At 41.0% G+C, this 12408-nt stretch overlaps 1 long non-coding RNA gene across 1 annotated transcript; it reads right to left on the bottom strand.

Moving 5' to 3' along the window:
- Window positions 1–129: 129 nt before the first annotated feature.
- LOC122093281 lies at window positions 130–12011 on the bottom strand. The gene is made up of 3 exons (XR_006144403.1): window positions 11929–12011; window positions 11037–11108; window positions 130–697 (listed from the first exon to the last, which is right to left on the bottom strand). It is a non-coding gene; the product is annotated as an uncharacterized LOC122093281 (long non-coding RNA).
- Window positions 12012–12408: the final 397 nt, after the last annotated feature.

The raw sequence follows: 12408 nt of genomic DNA, 5'->3' as shown, positions 1-12408 counted from the left end.
TTTTTTTGGCTAAAGGCCAGCAAAAGAAGATATTAATCAAAGAATGGAGAATTACAAAAAAAAGAGCTTTTGATATCTTACACCACCTTCGGAATGGCCATCAATAGCGTAGATCCCAAAGCTTAGAAGTTACAAAAAACAAAATCTAGGTCTATTAGGACAATCCCAATTAAGAGCAAATAAACTGAGTTTGGAGCATCATCCCAATTTGAAGAAATGCGAGTGACTGCAGCAAGTTTCGCTAGTTTATCTACTATATTGTTCACCTCTTTGTAACAATGTGTTATCATCCATGTGGTGCCTTCCAAGTACATCTCATATTATAGCCACTTTGCTGAAAAACATCAAGGAATTTGTTGATTTTTTATGTAGGATACCATTGATTGAGAATCACACTCAATCCACAATTTATCGATTCTTTTTGTTGACGCATACTTGAGCCCATGAAAAAATGCAGCAAACTCCACCATGAAGTTGGATTCAATACCTTCATATATAGCAAAACATACAAGGCAATTTCCCTTTTCTCCTCTAACAATACCACCCGCACCCGAATGTCTTGGATTCCCCAAAGGAGCAGCCGTCAATATGGAGTTTCTAATAACCATTACTTTTCCAAAATTATTCTTGAATTATCTTGGCTCGAGGGAAGGATGTAGTTACCTTCAATTTCAACAAAGTCAGCAACAGTGCTAACCTGCACTGGAGTTAGATTTGAAAAGTCACAGAGGTCATTCCTACTAGATGCTTAAGAATGAATATTCCCCTCTTATTAATCCTATACTGCATGCATGTCTAATCAAATAAAAACATAAATGGATCAAAATATGACAGCTCATATAAAGTTGAAAGCATATAACATATGCAAATACAAAAGTAATCATGTTAGAAACACTCTGTAAAATAAGCCAAACCACCCTCTCACCTTTATTTATTTATTTATTTATTTTGTTAGATGGATAATTTTATTAAAAAAAAAAAAAAACTGCAAAACAGAAAATACAAACTCCACTACCATAGAAAGTACAGGATCCCACCTTCGGCATTGCAATTAGCAGAATCCCCAACCGCCCTCTAATGAAACCTATAATACGGCCTAGAAGCTTCATCCCTTGCCATCAAATCTGAAATATGGCTCAGAAAAGAAGTATTGAAGGATGAGGACTTCGATTTAGCTACTTCCTTAGCCAGATAATCTACCACCGAGTTCCCCTCTCTAAAACTAAGAGAGATTTTCCATGTTACCGTCTCCAAATATGGTCTGATGTGCAACCATCTTTGAAGAGAAAACCATGGAATTTTTCCTTTTTGGATCACCATTACCATTGTTGTTGAATCTGATTCTATCCAGAGAAAGGGGATAGACATCTCTTTCACTTTCATGAGCCCCTGCATCAGCCCTTCAATCTCAGCTTTATAAATTCCTTTAACTCCCAGATATAAGCTAAAAGCTGTATGGGGAACCATAATAAAATACATGATTTCTTTTGTTGTTATGTTGATTTATGTTGTTAGTCTGCTAATTGTCATGCCGAAGGTGGACAATAACCTGAATTTCTATTTCTTTTTCTTCTTTGGTTCCCCTATATTGCATTCATTCTTTTTTAATATTGTTCTTTTTTTTTTTTTCACTTGAAGATGATTTTATTAAAAGAAGAAATGAAAAATACAACCAAAGAGAAACAAAGACAGGCCGTGACCACTAGGACAACTTAAACTCTCCACCTTCAGCATGGCCATCAGCAGAGAGAAAAAGCAGTTCCCTAATAGACGTGAAATCTATGCCTATCCAAAACATCATTTTCCAAATCTTTAGCAATGTGTCTCAGGATGGACACCGAGAATTCCAAAGTTCCAGATTTTACAGCCTTCTTACCAAGGAAATCCACAATCAGATTTGCTTCACGAAAAAAGTGCAAGATCTTCTAGGGGATAGACTCCAAGAAAGGGAGAGAAAATCGCTAATTTTGGAGAATAAACTAAGGAATTTGATTCCTCTGAACTGCAGCAACGACCTCCCATGAATCTGATTCATGCCATAGACCTTTTGCCCCTAGCGCCTTGGCCATTAGAACCCCTTCCATACCATAACCGCCTCAAAATCAGCCTTATAAATTTTTTTTTGTGCCTAAAAAAATGCTGAAGGAGTCCCAAACCCGTCCTTCACTGTCTCAAGCAATTCCCCCTGCCCCAGCCCTTCCTGGGTTTCCCAAGGAGCTTCCATCTACATTAATTTTAATCCAATCTCTTTGAGGCTTGCACCAGTGAACTTCCAAATGTAGGAGAGAGCTGACAAATTCCATAGGGAGACCCAGTTTTCGGCAGAAAATGACATCAAAGGGAGATTTTACCTCCCCTTTAGATCGACCAAGGTATAGAGCAAGCTCTTGGCACGCAAATTCAAAAATTTTCCAATTATGCCTCGTAGTGGCCTCATGAAGTCTTCTATTTCTTTCCCACCAGATATTTGCTTCTAGAATAGAGAAGCCCATGAGCTAGGGATTTTTTAGGTTAATACTTCTAGACTTACCTTTCCACCATAGAATCATAGCCTCAATCGAGAGATGATCCTGCCATCCAACTTCAAAGCAGTCTGCAAACTTTTTCCAAATTTTAGCTAAGGAAAATAGGATCAACGGAATCTTCCTTTTGCTTATAGAGAACAAATGTTGAGGCAAGGCATATACCCTTTCTCTTTACTTGATCTTCCATAGGGAGTTTTCCATGGGCCAATCGCCACATCAGGGTAGAGACTCCAAGAGGAAAGCCTTTCCACCACACCATCGAGTACCAAGCCACTTTTTTGCATTTATTTCGCACCTCCTCCCAAGCTGAATTGCTAGAAAATTGATCCAAGGGAGCCAGATTCCAGACACACCGGTCATCCACTCTCATAGTGGGGATTTTTATTAATATTTGAAAAAATATTTTTCAGCACTTCCGCTGATACCTGAGGCAGATCCCATTCTCTATTATTAATAAAATTGCTTACCCTGGCATTGTAGCACAATGAAGGAACTTCTGTTTGCTGTATCTCATCCAGCACCAACTTAGGCCCCAACCACTTATCTTTCTAGAAGTTTTTCGGATTACCATTACCAATAATCCATCTTTCGTGCTCATCCACAAAACTCCAAACTTTCTTCACGCCCAGGGCAATTGAAGAAGAGTAGCTTCCTTTGCGAAGGCAGCCATTTTTCTTAACAAAGCAAGCTTTTAGGAAATCACTGGCAGCTGATTTTTCGTGCTTCAATCTCCAGACCATTTTTCTTAGCAAAGCCTTATTTGTGTCTTTGAGTTTCCTGATACCCAATCCCCCTTCCTCCTTAGGTTTGTAGAGATTGTCCCATTTCACAGTAATTTTTTATCCTAATCCACATCGCCTTTCCAGATGAAATTTCTCATCCACCTCTCCATCATCTTAAGGAGAGACAAGGGCCACCAGTATATAGCAAAACTATGATTAGGAATACCTGAGATGACAGAGAGAACTAATTCCGTTCTTCTTGCCATAGATAATAGGTTACCTTTCCATCCAACTAGCCTCCCATTCACTTTATCCATCATAGGTAAGAGGGCCTCCTTCTTCACTCTACCCTTGAAGATCTCAACTCCATGGTGATGAGTAGGGACGTTGCATATCTGAATTCCCATAGTGTCAGCAATACACTGCCTGAGATCAGGGGCAACTTTACCAAGAACGATTTTTACTTTTTTCTGGGCTAATATTCTGATTAGAAAATTCTTGATACTGTTTTAAGAAATTTCTTAAATTTCTAATGTATCTCATGGAGGCATTAGTAAAGATGAAAATGTCATCGGCAAAGAGAATATATCCAGGAGTTGGATTGCCCCTAGGCCCATTAATCATTTTCATCTATTTTCTCTGAATCAATCGCGTCAAACCCCTAAAGAGCACTTCTTCCACTATTATAAATAGCATAGGAGAAATGGGGTCACCTTGACATAAGCCACGCTCCACACCAAAAAATCCCTGAGGGCCTCCATTCACCAAAATAGAAATTTTTGTAGAGGAAAGAATCTGCTCTAGCCAATTAATCCATTTTTCAAAGAAGCCAAATCTGCGTAGGACCTGGAAGACCAACGACCAAGAAATGGTGTCATAAGCTTTCTTTATGTCAATTTTCAGCCCAAGGCCGCCCCCTTTGGTAGTTGAGAACATAAGATTTTCCATCTCCGAAGCAACACTAATATTGTTATGAATCAACTTGCCCTTTTGGAAAGCTCCCTGCTTATTTGAAATCAGTCTCGGAAGGAGGATCTTCAGTCTCATCACCATCACTTTGGAGATTAATTTGTAGAAGAAATTCCTCATACACAGGGGTCTGAATTTATCTAGACTGTCAGCTCCATCTACTTTGGGGATTAAGACAAGAAAATTACAATTGACCCCATTTGGCATGGAGCTAGTACTGACAAATTACCTAACCGCATTGCACACCTCCGTCTCAACAACGGCCCAGCACCTCTGAAAGAAAGCTCCAGAGAAACCGTCAGGACCATGGGAGCTGTCTGGGTCCAGTTCCCACACCGCCCTCCTTATTTCATCATTTCCAGGGAGCGAGTCCAATCTAAAGCAATCAGCTTGATTAAGGACTCTAGGAATGGAATCTAGGAGCTCCATGTGTGTCATCGTTGGGGAGGCTCTGTGAAAGCTTTGATAAAAGTTTACAATAAAATCTCCCACTTGCTGCTGCTGCCCTTCCACATTACCCCCATCCTATTTCTTTAGAGATCTGATAGTATTCTTGTTTCTTCGCATTTTGACGGATAAGTGGAAGAATTTGGGGTTTCTGTCACCAAATTTCAACCATTTTATTTTTGCCTTTTTTTCCCAAAGGCGTTCATGATTCTCGAGAGCCTTAATCATGATCATCTTCACATCAGCCTCCAAAGCAAATAACTGGTCATTAATCCCTTCTCTCTCTATTTGTTCTTGAACATGTGAGAGAGCAATATTCGCACTTTCCATGTCTCTGTCAAAGTGAGGGAAAGAGGATCGCATCTAGGATTTCAATACTCTTTCAGACATTTTAGTTTGCTCGTAAGAATGAAAATAGGGGATCTATAGATCCATTCAGACTAGGAGGACGCCACTACCCTGTCGAACTCTTCATGCTCCACCCAAAACTAGTGGAATATGAAGGGCCAATTGAGAGGGCACTAGCTGATCCTAGAGGAAATAAGCAGGGGGTGTGATCAGAGGCAATTCTCGGCATAACCATCTGTAAGTAGTCTTGAAAGTTGTCCAACCAGTCTTCATTGCAAAAACTTCTATCAAGCAACGCACATACATTCTTTGCTCTTCTGTTGTTGCTCCAAGTAAACTTTCTCCCAATCGAGGGCACCTGGGTCATGAAACATGCATCAACCATGGCATTGAAGTCCACTGCTGAACCTAACCTAAAAGATCCAGACCCTCTTTTTTCATTTGGTTGGAGGGTGGCATTAAAGTCACCAATCAAGGATTATGGAGTTGGGGAAAGAGGGGAGTCAGCGACCAAGTTCTGCTATAGAATTCTTCTCTCCGCTCTGTAGATGCTAGCTTGAACAAAAGAGACTTACAAATTGTTGAGATTCCAGGTTAAAGGGATTGTGATATGTTGCTTCGATTCAAAAACAACCATCGGAGTACATAAATTCCTCTTCCATATAATCCACAAATTAGAGGTTCTACCAGCTCTATTATTATAGAGAATACAATTTTGAAAACCCAATTTATTAAAAAATAAATTAAGGAAGTCACTTATAGGCACCATTGGTTCTGCAATGCACAGAAGGTCTGGGTCCTTAGTCTTGATCAAGTCTTTCAAGGTGTGCCTGCCTGCCACCTTCTTAAAACCTCTGATGTTCCAGAAGAGTATCTGCATCATGAGGCCACTTCTTGGAGACAATCTGACGGCTAGATTTAGAGGTCTGCCCCATCGCTGCGACTTTCTTTCCCTTCCTTCTATCAGTGCCTTTGCCCTGATCAAGACATTATCAAGATCTGGCACTTCCTAGTGTTAGATGATCACCCTCCCACCCTCAATCTGAGAAGGGGACATACCCGAGACAACATGTTCATCATTACCCTAGTCTAGATTATGCCTAGTTTTACCACCTCTAGATTTGTGATGACCCCCGTGGAGACCGATGTACATCACTCTATTATTATGAGGGCGTAGAGTGCGGGAGATTTGAGTCGGGTTAGCATCATTAATTTTTAAGTCCCTACCTTCATCGTCCTCCACCATCTCTTCATTGTCCTGCGTAGAGGCAAGAGACTCCTTCTCGGAGGAGGAGGATACCAATTCATCCGGGTCAGAGCCAGCTCTATATCCACTACCAAGTTGGTTATCCCCCATGACAGGGTCATGGATATTCACACCTAGGTCATAGGTCATTGGCAAAATCACCTCAATATTTCCTTGATTGGTGCTTCCAAGAATGGAGGATTCTCTAGGCACTGGCAAAATGTTTTTATGAGGGGAAGATTCCCTAATTGGGGAGGCAATTTGATTTCCTACCAAAAATGGACTCCCATGAATGGAGCCTTCAAAAGGGGCAGTCACACAACCATCCTCGGCTGCCTAGAATGGTTCAGCAGCGGAAAGGCTGTCACCATCCTCCATGAGTGGTACCCTTCTCTCCTTGTTCTTCTTAATTCTACATTGGTCGGCAGAGTGCCCCAGTTTTTTACAAAAGAAAACATCTGGCAATATCATCTTTGTAGGTGATTCGCTACTTGAAAAAGAATAGAGAATCCTCACCCGGCTACCTTCTTTCCACTTGGATTTCCTCCACCCTGGTGCCGCCCAACTCGATTTCAATGAGGACACGAGCATAGTTCCCCATGGTAGCATTCATTGTATGACAATCAATCTCCATCGGTCTGCCCAAGGCTTTCACCATTGATAATAAAATCTTCTCATGCTAGTACTCCATCGGTAATTCTAGGTATCTTATCTAGACCAGCTTTGTTTTGATGTGTTCTTCATGAATACTCAATTCCGGATGCCATCGCTAAAATCTTATGATCTAGGCTTTAACCTTCATAGGACCCCTTTTCCACATCCAGGTCATGTTGCCTTCAATCTCAAAATGGAAAAGGATATTTCCTTTCCCTAGGGGAGCCATGGTCACCCTACCTTTCAATTTCCAAGTGTTCTTCACCTCCTTTCTCACATCATCCATTGAGACATATCGAAAGTTAACCTATCAATCAGAGCTTAAGAGAAAGTTTGGAGTTTCTCTTCGTAGGCCTCTTGGGGTATAATAATCTTCGTGAGGGATCCTGCATAAATTGGGTCAGGCAGATCATCAATGTTGGGCAAGGATTTTTGGTCATGGTAGCACAGGATTGCTTTCTTTCATCCTGCCCAATGGAGGTCTCTACCCTAGTCTGGATCTCCTTTTCAGACGAGGGCGTGGCTTCAAGAGTCTCTACCGTCGGTGATGAGGTGTTTAGATTCATTCCAGTGGCCAGCAGTGGCACCGTACAAACTTTCGACCCCCAAAATTCCATGAGCTTGCACTGCTTACCTCTATCCGGTGGCCGATCCCTATAGGGAGCATCACCGTCCACCAACGGAGTCTCCTCCGCCTCAGAGCTCCTCTCTCCTAAACTTTCCATTAATCTTTTTTTGTTCTAGCAAATTCCTTTTTTACAATATTGTTCTTTGCTGACCTTAGCAAAAAAAAGAATATGGTGTCTAAATGTGAGTTGTGCAGGTCTTTGATTGAGGATATGAAGCATGTATTTGTGTAATGTTCATTTGCAGGGGAGATATGGAAGAATGTCTATGACTGGTTTCTTATTCCCTGGCAGGTTCATAATTCTCTGGAAAATTTCATGGAGTGGTGGAAGCAGAAAATAAAGGTGGTTGCACTGAAAGAGGCATGGGTGATTTCTCTTATAATATCAGCTGAGCATATTTGGAGATAGAGGAATCGTCATCGGTATGATAATCAGCAAAGACAACCAAGGTATGTTCTAGACATGGTAAAGAAGGATATAAGGGAGAGAAATGAAGTTAGATCGGTGGTTGACATAAGGGAGACCATTTCCACATACAGCTGTGCATTCCAAATTTTGGATCTTAATTCCATAAATTCCTTAGATCATGACTCCAATTCTTACACACAATTTGTGAGTAACATCACACATAAATATATTTATTTTCTCTTAAAATAATTGGGATTGTACTTTCTCTTTTATTACTTCTTCTCCACTTGATATTCATCTCTCTTATATCTTTCTGAATCTGCCAACTTACAGTGTCAAAGTAGAGCTTGAACTCTACCCTTTGCATTATAAAAATTACAAAAATTACTGGCAAGTTTTACCAAACTGATAGGCTACAACCGGTGGGTAGGGGATCCCAATCGGCAAGCCAATTCACCATTCTCTGTACTATTTATAAAGTACCCGAGAGTGAAAATATACACTCTAACAGTGCGAATTTGAGAGGCTCTTGCACCGATCTACACTCAAACTGAAATCTAACACTCTCACAGTCAATTCCTCACATTTCCCTCACCATACATCATCTCCAGTGAGTTCATTTCTTATTATTTCATTTGTTTATGGTAAAGTTTCTATTTTAGGGAAAATTTTGACTTAAGTTGGATTTCTTGCAATTTCTCGCTAATATACACAAATCTTTCTCTGAATTTTGCTACATTTGCTTGCTTTGATGTGCTTGTCATGTAGATTACAATGTCTTCCCAACGGATTACACGTAGCAAGGGAGGTACCATCCCTATCTGGCAAACCCGAGAAGGGTTCGATACCCTTTGATTTTAGACTCCCACCGACCAAGCTAACTATGGCACTTCTCTTCTCATACCATTGCTATTGAAAGGCCTATCATCACCTTAGATCTGCAAGCCTTTGGTGTCAAGGAGAAATTCGGGGCTCTAGGGTGGAAAGCGGTGCTTAAAGTAGAAGATGACGCTTACCCAAGACTTGTGTGAGCTTTCTACTGTAATTTGAGTGGCAAGCACACTAGAGATGGAGAATACCGCATTGTAAGAAAAGTAGGTGGTAAAGACATTTCCCTAACCACTACTGAATTTAGTCAGATCATTGGGGTGTCAAGTGAGGTCAATAAGACCTATTATCCTCCTTGGACCACTTTCCAGAGCTACTTCATTGAGATCGAGCGAGATATCATGAAGGAAGCGGTAATAGAAGGAGGTGAAGGAAGTTGGGCCTTGTTCGCTAGTTGGAGACCTAATCCCGGTGTACTATGCAGGATAGTGAAGTACAACATACTCCCTATCTGTGGCCACTATAGTGAGGTGTCTTTGATGCAGGACACACAGCCTTCTACCTATATGTTAGTGAGCAAATCAGCTTACTTAATTGATGATGAGACAGATGGTGCATCATGCCAACCTCCCAAGTGATGGTCACTTACTGTATAGTAAGACCTTGACCAAGGTATTCCAGCATGTCGAGATTTGCTTAGCTGGTGACGCAAAGAAGAGATCTTCTCCTATTCCATTTAATAGGACTATATTGGAGAAGATGTGCCTTCATCAGTATGCGGGTAGTGATGAGGACGAGGCACCCATAGTAGATCCTCTCTTCAAGCCAGTGGATGAGATTGGAGTTTAAAATAGTGATGGATAACATATGGATAGTGAGTAGTATGGAGATGAGGAGCAGCATGAGGATCCCATTGGAGATCTTCATAGTATTGATGTCGACATGGGTCTGGGTGGTTTGGGAGTGGAGGATATGGAGGAGTTCGATGAACTACTTGTCACACCCCACCTCCACTCACCTGAAAGCTGGTGACATGAACACATATATGTGTCCACAATCCATCCAGGATCCATGATGTAATACTTTAAGTTCATAAAGTTATGGAATGTATCTACAATCACATATATGATAATAATCAAGATATACACAACTAGTGATGTCTAATGATATTTATCATATTTACCAAAAGAGTTTTCACAGAGGAAGTTATAATTATGATTATGCCACTAGGGCTACATATGATATGCAAAACAAAAAGATTAAAAGGAAGATATTCTCTCATCCTCAAAGTGCTTCGAATGCACAGTCGTCATATACACAACCGTCCTCATGCGAGGAGGTCACCTCCATAGAAAGCCAACTCCTCAACCACATAGTCTGGGTGATTCCTTGAATCAACATCTAAAATGGGGCAACAATAGGGGTGAACTTCCACGAAGGCTAGTGAGGGGTACACACAACCATTCACAACAATTCATGAAATAAAAACAATATAAATGCCCAATCAAATCAATATGAATGCATTTAGATGAATGCAATGACATGATCTAGATTATTAGCAAACAATCCTAACTTAGGATTCTAAGTCCAAAATGTGTATTAGTGCTACTACAACATAGGGGATATCTCTGGTATGCCAGTCCAGAGAACCCTTTCGGTCTTTCAGTGATATACGCTAGTTATGAGTTAGGAGCCTGCAGGTTCCGATTTAGAGAACTCCTTCGGCTACCTGCAAACCTCTAATGAAAAATCTCACCCTACAGCCATGGTCCTAGTCCAGAGAACCTATTCGGTCACCAAACTGTGAGATAGCTGGTACCTCACCCCTAGTGGCAAGGGGTGTAGCACTTGGGTTGTTTTTCTTAGCCTAATGCAATCTAACATGATTGAGTCACATCACAAACTCACACACCCCGTGGGTGTACAATGTTGGTCCAGAGAACCCCTTCGATCACCCAGTACCCCACACTCACACACCATGGGCATGCAGTACTCATCTAGAGAACCCCTTCTGTCACTCTGCACCCCAATCACACAGACACACTCACACCCTGAGAATGCAGTATTGGTTCGGAGAACCCCTTGGGTCTCCCTGCATCCTAGTCACACACACACATGCACATTTATAGTCACAATTCATATCATCATGCCACATCAACACCCTCCACAAAAAACAAGAATATAATATGCAATTGACATGCTCATCCACATATGCATCATGACATAAGCATTCCATAGAAAATCATACAAATCCTCTCACCTCTAGTCCTAGGTGATGAAAGACGGTTGATGTCCTCAGGCCGCGTTATCTCATCACTTCTTGGTTCTACTCCTAGGATACATAAGATTTTAAGAGAATAAATCATCCATAAGGAAATGAGACCCTAGGCACATGTTCTAGCGTCATTTCTTATTTCTTTTTTCTTTGAAATCGTTCTCAAATTGGGGGGTTTTATAACTGTAGGGTTAATTTATATGTGGGAAATGTTCACCCACATCAATTAACTTAGATTTAGTATGTTTAGTGGGATATTTAAGCTAGGGTTACACAATATACCCAAAATCCCCAAAGTTCAAGTCTAGGTTAGCAAAAACTTGAGAATTTCGGTTGAGCGTACATGTGGTGACCACCAATGGCGTATGTGGTTTCCCTGATCCACTATACATATATTTAATTTCATTTTCCTCAACCGAATCTTGGGTTTGAATGGTGGGGTGTAGGGGATTTGGGAAAAATCCACTATTTCTAGGGTTTAGTTACCCAAACTTGGGGTTTAAGGTTCATAGACTGAAATTGATCCACCAACCTTGCTAGGGTAAGTCCTCTACACCAAATTCCCCTCCCAATTTGTAGTTTGACAAGTGGGAATGTGGATTTTAGGAAATTTGGGCAATTTCTCCATCTCTAAGTCTTCTGTTGCCCAAATTGGGGGTATGAGATGGGGCTTCCTATGGAGGAGGTCTATACACCCAATGTGAGTGACTAATCTCACTAACTAGGTACCCCACACCAAATCCTAAATTGATTTTCATATGGGGTATGCAGGTAGATGAGAATCGATTGGGGTTCTCCCTTTTTTTCTTAATGGAGAGTGGAAAAGGGAGGGAGATAGAGCCGTGTGTGTGTGTGGAGAGGGGGCGATTGGACTTACCTCAAAGGATAAAGACCTAGCTCTCTTCCTTCTTCTTCTCTTGCTCTCTTTCTCATTCTTTTTCTTTCTCTTTCTCCTTCTCCTTGCTTTTACTTTGGTAGGTGGAGAAATGAATGTCAAGCTTCTATTTATAGCCACTTAAGTTAACTAAGGCTTGTTTGGCAAAATAATGGGTTTCTACCCTTTACCGGTTAAAATTAAAATTTTGGATTACGGGCCCACCTTGGGGTGTCCCAATATATTAATCTATTCCCAAATATGTTGTCCCAACTATTTTGAGTGGTTTGCGGTGCACGGATTTGAGGGTCCGTGTCCCAAGGCCAAACAACCCTATTTTGGCCAGTATTTTCACTGGAGGTGTTCACTAGTGAATGTTGAATTGGCTCCCTTTATGAGCAAAAGGATTTTTAAGTTAAGAGGGCTTCCCAAGGTGTTTCCAGTTTGTGGGTTCCACCTCTTGGTATTTTACTATTAAGGCTT

The sequence above is a fragment of the Macadamia integrifolia genome, chromosome 11, assembly GCF_013358625.1.
Source record: "Macadamia integrifolia cultivar HAES 741 chromosome 11, SCU_Mint_v3, whole genome shotgun sequence".
Classification (NCBI taxonomy): domain Eukaryota; kingdom Viridiplantae; phylum Streptophyta; class Magnoliopsida; order Proteales; family Proteaceae; genus Macadamia; species Macadamia integrifolia.
Note: the sequence above shows the minus strand (reverse complement) of the source record. Positions and strands in the feature narration are given on the sequence as shown.